Genomic DNA, 7,232 nt, shown 5'->3' on the forward strand with positions numbered 1-7,232 from the left:
AAAATCCTAAAAAAAAAAAAAAAAAGGAAGACTTTACACCCTTCTCGTTATTCAGATTCCTCTGGAATGAGCGGAATTGCAGATGCATTCAATGGAATATTTTTTTTTTCTCCTGATCATCATTATAGTGTCTGTTCTGTGAGACACCAGACTTAAAATGTTTTGACAGTAAGATGATGATTTGGATAGATATCAAATAATGTACCAAAATTTGCTGAATGAATCAAGGCCAGAAACAGAAATCATAACTACCTGGTTCTCAGTCCTGTACTTAGAATTCTAGACCACACTTCCTTTCCTTCAGAAAAATCTGCTGATATTGAAATTTGTGATGAAGACTGTGACTCCCCTGAATCAGTCAACTAACTCATGAGGAGAATCCTGCAGAAGTCCACGCTGCCGAAGATGTTCCAGTTGCTGTGGAAGTGCATGCAGTTTCAGAGGATTATGATATAGAGACAGAAAACAATTCCTCGGAAAGCCTCCAAGACCAAGCTGATGAAGAGCCACCCACTGAACTTGGTAAAGTTCTTGACAAAAGCCAAGCTTTGAATGTAACTGCCCAGCAGAAATGGCCTTTACTGAGAGCTAATAGCAATGGCCTCTATAAATGTGAACTTTCTGAATTCAACAATAAATATTTTCCTGATTTAAAGCCCCCCATGATCTTAAAGCATAAACAAACTGATTCAAACGTATGCTGAGTACTCAAGGAAAATTTCTCTACCAATATGCTTCTGACTGAATGTGCCAAACTGCATGAAGAGGATCCATCCATTTATAAATACTGTGACTATAAGACTGCCATTTTGGGGAACCTCAGCCAGCACATTGCAGACACCCACTTCAGTGATCATCTCTACTGGTGTGAGCAGTGTGATGCTCAGTTCTTCTCGAGCCGTGAGCGCCCCCTACATTTCCAGGAGCACAGCTGTGATGACAGTACTTGTGTCAGTTCTGTGAACATGAAACCAATGATCCAGAAGACTTGCACAGCCATGTGGTAAATGAGCATGCATGTAAATTAATAGAATCAAGTGATAAGTATAACAATGGACAACATGGATGGTACAGCCTCTTAAGCAAAATTACTTTTGACAGATGTAAGAACTTTGTATGTCAAGAGTATGTTGGAGTAGACTTCATATGAATGAATGTAAACAGGCATGTTGCTATTGAACATACTAAAATATTTCCTTGTGTTTACAATGACTGTGGGAAAGGCTTTTCGAGTATGCTAGAATACTGCAAGCATTTTAATTCAAATTCATCTGAGGGGATTTATTTATGTCAATTTTGTGAATATTCAACAGGACAAATTGAAGAACTTAAAATTCATTTGGATTTCAAGCATTTTACTGACTTACCTCATAAGGTTAGTGATGAAGTTTGGAAATGAAAGGGAATTAATAAGCCACCTGTCAGTCCATGAGACAACTTGATTATTTTCTTTGTTTTTACTGACATTATGTAAAATAATAGATTCAACTTTCTGGTGATGTTAAAATGGATGGTTTTAAACACAAGTTACAAGATTTGCCTTTAACAAGTAATAGTTTTTTTATTGTCCATTTTCTTGACTTTGATACATTTTCAGTAATAATTATGCCCTGATTATAATATTTTCAACTGCAAAATAATGAAAAAGACTAACAAGACACACATCTACTTTTCTCAATCAATGAAAAAACAACCTACCTCTCTTAAAAAAAAAAAACTTGACTTTTATTACCCTCTCCCACTCATGACATATGCAAATACTGTGGCCATTATAAAAATTTTGAAAAATTCAAAAGGGTTAAAAGAAAAAAGTTTCAAAGGTGCTAAACTTATTGACTTAGTCAAAGAAAAACCATATGAAAGTGTAGAAAAAGTGACCCTAGAGTCAGACATGGTGGCACACACTTGTAATCTCAGCACTTTGGGAGGTTGAGGGAGAAGGATTTTAATTCTAGCCCAGCTTAAGCAATTTCTCAATTTAGTGAGATCCTGTCTCCAAATAAAACATAGAAGGGGTTAAGGATGTAGCTTAGTTTGAAGGCCCTGGTTTCAAGCCCCAGCACTGAAAAACAAAAAAGTGACTTAACAAGGAAGAGTAATTCTGCACAACAGTCAAGCCATGGTAGAACAGGTTGCAAGCACACACCTTTGATATGGTGGGATGTGAAGAACACTTCACCTCTGTGATCCTCTCCTGCCCCTTTCCCATACCTTTGTGGAACCATGACAAAAACATCACACTGACCTAAACCAAATGTACCTCATTGGTGGGGCAAAATACCCAGCATACACACACACACACACATACACACACACACACACATATGCACACACAACTTACAGGAGCAGAAGTTATCTCTGGTTCATGTTTTTAATCTATAGTTGGCCAGTTCCAAGAAAGTATGGCAGAGGATATGGTAGAGGAAAGCTGCTCTAATCATGGAGAACAAGAAGCAGAGAGCAAATGGAGGAGCTGGGGAGGGAGATACACTTTTCCATGTCACATTCCCAGTGATATAGCTATAACCAGCACCCATCTCCTAACAGCAAGCCAGCTGCAGCACCCCTATTGTTCAATCACCTTCCAAAAGCCCCACCTCTGAGTATATGAGGGGCATTCTTCTTTTATTGTGCTTTTTGTTTGTTTGTTTGTTTTTTGAGACAAGGTCTCACTATGTAGTTCAGGCTGCCCTTGAACTCACTATATAGTCCAGGCTGGCCTTGAACTCTTGATCATCCTCCTGCCTCTGTCTCCTGAGTGCCGGGATTACAGGTGTGTGCTACCACACTCAGCTAATGAGGGCATTGTTTTGTTTTGTTTTTTTGGTATCAGGGATCAAACTCGGGTCCTTGCACTTGCAAGGCAGGTGGTGGAACCACTGAGCCAAATCCCCAGCCCATGAAGGGTATTCTTGATCTCAATCATACCAAGGGATGTTCTTCCAAGTTCTGATTCCATACTCTTCAAAATTACCAACATCATAAACCACAGAGAAAGTTTGAGAGGCTGTCACAGACCAGAGTCTGTGTAAGAAAACATGAAATAGGATTTTAAAAAAAGGGACAAGTAAAAATTCCAATTAAATAATAAAAAAGTAAATAAAATTAGACAAAATTAGCAGGAAAACAACAAACAAGAAAAATATAAAGCATAAAAACAAGAAAAAAGAGGCAAGAAAATAAACAAAGAAAAAATTAAAATGAGTAAAATAATTTCTTTATGGCAATGTGTTTGGATGGGTAAACTTACTTCCCAGGACCTGTAGTACTGGAATCCACCAGTATGGGGGAGGGACAATGTGTCACAGTGGAGTCTGCTGTGTTTCCTTTCCATTCACTTAACAGGCTGTTGCTGTGTGATTGCTGAGCCCTGCCCCATTTTTTAGTCCTCCATGGGAGAAGCCAGTCCATGGTACGATGCCTACCTCAAAGCTATGTTCACTATAGAGACTTTTATTTTGCTTGCTGATTTTTGTGTTCCTAGAGTCTCTGCAATCCCCCAATAGACCAGAGGCCCTTACCTGTGCACCTGGGCACACAGTAAAGATCCAAGCAAGAGGCACATCCCTGAGTATTCTGGAGGGTGAGGGAAGCAAACAGACCACTGAGTGCTGTGCTGGAGAAGGACTGAGGAGAACTGAAGAATTCAATATGCTTGAACCTGGTGCTTTCTGATCTAGCCTCCTCAGAAAACCATAAATAATGTGCCTATCTTCAACATAGCTGGCAGTACTACTAACCACTCTACTCTCCACAATCTAAGTTCCATAACTTCTTAAACTTCTCACAATTGTGTGCAACTAATTCTCCCATTCTCTGACTGTTTTGTGGCCATCTACTACCTACTCATTGCAAAAAGGTGTCTCTAGGAAACTTGATATGTGGCTGTTCTGTGACTTCTAATTCCTGGAATAGTTCAGCCTCAATAAGCTCACTCTGAGGATGGCTCTTGGTTATAGCACTACTAGACACATCAAGTGCTCCTGGTTATTGTAGTTAGAAATATGTCAAGTGCTGCAATGAATTTTTTCTCAAAAGCCAGCCTTACAAAAAGAGTCAATTTCAGATTAAACCCCACCTGGATTTACAGCACACAATAACCATGGGCACATATGGCATAATTTCTGTCCTTCTTACTTATTGGAATTTGAGACCCTTTGAAATGCTGTTTTCCATTTCCCAAAACTGACCATCTCCAAGACCCATATACTGGCTCTACCTCTGTGTACCCAGACTGACTCTCAGTGCTCTTTAGTTCTATTCCCTTTGAGGTTGCATTTTTCAGGATTAGCTGGAGAGTGGCTCTCAGTCAGGGAATAGTCCACTTCTCACGTTCTGCCTCAGTTTGCCTTAGGTTAGGGAGGTAAGCATTCAGTGTGCTGCTGAGAAACTCTGACTTTTAGATCCCTGATGGTTTGAAAACCAATAGTAACAAACACAGGGGAGGAGACAGAGGAGAGAAATTGGTCAGGGAGGAGGGCTCTCAGTATGGATGAAGAGGATTGGCTTAGACGGTGATCTGCCAGTGGCCTGTCCTATCTCTACTGGTCAATACCTTGATGGAATGCACCTGCAGGTTGAAGCGAGCAATCAGTTCTCTATAGCTGTCAGCTCTAGTGTTGCCTGGTCTGTAGCAGATCTTGTTGCAAGAATCAGTGCAAACAGAATGGGAAAACTACTGAAGTGGAGGCTTTTTCTGCTCTGCATGGAAATTGGTAATTCTTTGACTATGGGTTGAAGTGTTTACCATATCAGTTACACTCACTCATGGCATAGAGTTTTAAGTAGGGCTTATCTTTAGCCCATTTCCTTAAGTTGTATTAACTACTGCAGGTCTCTGAGGAGTGATATATTGTTGCACTGATTGTGGTTTTGGACCTGTCCAACTTGCTTTGTCCACCCTTAGTCTTTGGTTCTTCTTATTTTTTTTAAAATCACTTTAGGGATCCACTTCTAATTTCTCAGCTCTATGCACCATTCACCTCTGGTTTATTATTTGGGTGAAGATACAGAAACTCTTGGATATCAAGGGACTTGCCTTCTGTGGACATAGCATTTCCTTCTCCTTAGTGTGAGGCTCTAGATATATCTGTGCCTACCCTAAATCCCTATGGTAAAACATTTACCTGCTTCCCAGGTAGTTTGGGAAATCTCTGCTCTCAATGTCTTCTTTTTTCAGCAAACTTTCCCTAGGCAGCCTTCACTCTTCAGTATAGAGCATGTGTACATTACTTTTATAAGAAATGTGTTGTAAAGGAGACAAAAAGTACTGCTGAAAATGTCCAAGTCTGTTTCAGTCACAGAGCACCAATACATGAAAACTATAAGTGCTTAACTGATATGAGGCTCTGGTGGAGAATGGCAAATTCTCTTTCCCTCAGGGATCAAAGCATCTCCCAAGACATCTCATTTGGATGCAAGAAAATTGGAGAGTGAGAAGTATGGTTTTCAGCCTTGAGATAAGGTCATAATAATTGGGAACTCTAAGGTTGGAGGTGAATTAAGGAACCTGTTATTATGGAAGGAATTGTGCAAATGACACACAGAGAGGTAGCAGAATGGAAGAAAAAAAGAAAAAGGATCTATAACACCTAATGGCAGTGCCCTGATTGATTCCCTACTGGGTTACAACTCCTTCTTTTATAGGGTCTCACAGCCTTGATCTCATTCAGGTGGTTCCATTGCATTTTCACAGTTCACATTGCTGATATTCAAAACATGGTGGAGAGGCAGTTGAATTTCAACCCAGATACAGTTCTTTGTTATTGAAAATTACCTTTAAGATTTATCTATTCTAGACCAAGAGAAGGGAGCATATTTGGTCAACAAGGCTAATAATGGTTCTTTTTATTTACAAAACTTTTTAGGGAGACTAGATGCCTCTGGTCCCAGTTAACTCTGAACTAAACAGAGCAAAGGGCAGAAATTATCTTACGTTGTGACATTTCCTAGGTTTTTTGCTATTAAAGTTTTCCCTATCACTGTTGCTCCTGCTTATGACTCATGTTCTTGCCTAATAGTCCAAGAAATCCAACTGCATAAGGGTCCAAATGCTCCTAACCATTAAGATTTCTAAATGCACCTTTTCTCACTCTCCATTCTGGTGAGCTTTGTTCAGATGATCTGATGCTAATCAAACTTTTCTGTGTTTAGTCATTTTCCCTGGAAACCTTCTTTGACTCTCACTCTATCCACATGCATCTCCTCAGTGCTCCTCCTGGCTCCCTGCCATATCCACTTATTCCACCTCCCTTGCTCTACTTTAATTGCCAATCATTTCTCTAATGCTTGGTCCATGAGAATAGACTCATTGCAGCTCATCTGTGATATGGTCCTACTGAAGGCCCAGAACCATCAGGTTTTCAGCAAGTGTTTCTGCCTGTCTTTCTGTGAGTAGAACTGCTGTAAGCATCACTTAATGCACATTGCACTTCAAGTGTGTAATTCCCATGTAAGACAATCCTAGGAGAAGGACCCACACCAATGCTGTCTCTCAGGAGTGCACTGGCAGGATTTTGTTAGGGACTGCAATTTTGTTAGAAGCCTCTTCTGTAAGATAAATGCCTTGGAATGGCTGCTGCTATTCTGATAATAAATTCCTTTTTCACCTTAAAGTTTCCATTTTCTACATCATACATCACTGGTCATAAATAAAAACTGGCATGCAAACAAGGCTTGTCCATAAAAGGAATGAATGTCTAAGAGTGGCCCCTGAGTGGCTGCCTGTGCAGCTGACATGATCCCCAATCCCCCTGCACTAGTCACCCACTATATAACCAAGCCCCTTCTCCCACTCCTTCCCCCTTCTCCTTTGTTCCCTTTTGCCACAGCTCTTTAATGAAGATTTCTTATATGAGCTCTGTCAGTGTGCAGAGTGATCCTTGCCAGGCACCAGTTTCTTTCCTCTGTGACTCAGATCAGGTGCTACCTGGCTCCTGGCCTTAATGCCACAGGCTTAGGGGCCCTGAGCCTTGAGCCATGATCCTCCCACCTGATAACTCGTGTCCATTCACCCAGATGCTGCTATGTGCCCACCACTGGCCTCATCAATAGGTGGGTAACCAGCCTTTATTTGTGGGTTTGTTGGTCTGGCTTTCTATTCCCACACTGAGACACTGGCCTCACCCCATTCTATGAGACTTGGTGTGTTCCCAGACAACTGCAGCCTCTCACTCAAAATTCCTGAGCTCAGGTCCCAAGTCTCCTACAGCCCTTTGGCCTCTCATTCCACC

The 7,232-nt window shown here is 40.8% G+C and overlaps 1 pseudogene; it reads left to right on the forward strand.

The window, feature by feature from the left end:
* The first annotated feature begins 18 nt into the window (after positions 1 to 18).
* On the forward strand, positions 19 to 1,442 carry LOC104865243 (annotated as a pseudogene).
* Positions 1,443 to 7,232: the final 5,790 nt, after the last annotated feature.

This window comes from Fukomys damarensis, unplaced genomic scaffold (assembly GCF_012274545.1).
Source record: "Fukomys damarensis isolate Sample0158 unplaced genomic scaffold, DMR_v1.0_HiC HiC_scaffold_16, whole genome shotgun sequence".
Classification (NCBI taxonomy): domain Eukaryota; kingdom Metazoa; phylum Chordata; class Mammalia; order Rodentia; family Bathyergidae; genus Fukomys; species Fukomys damarensis.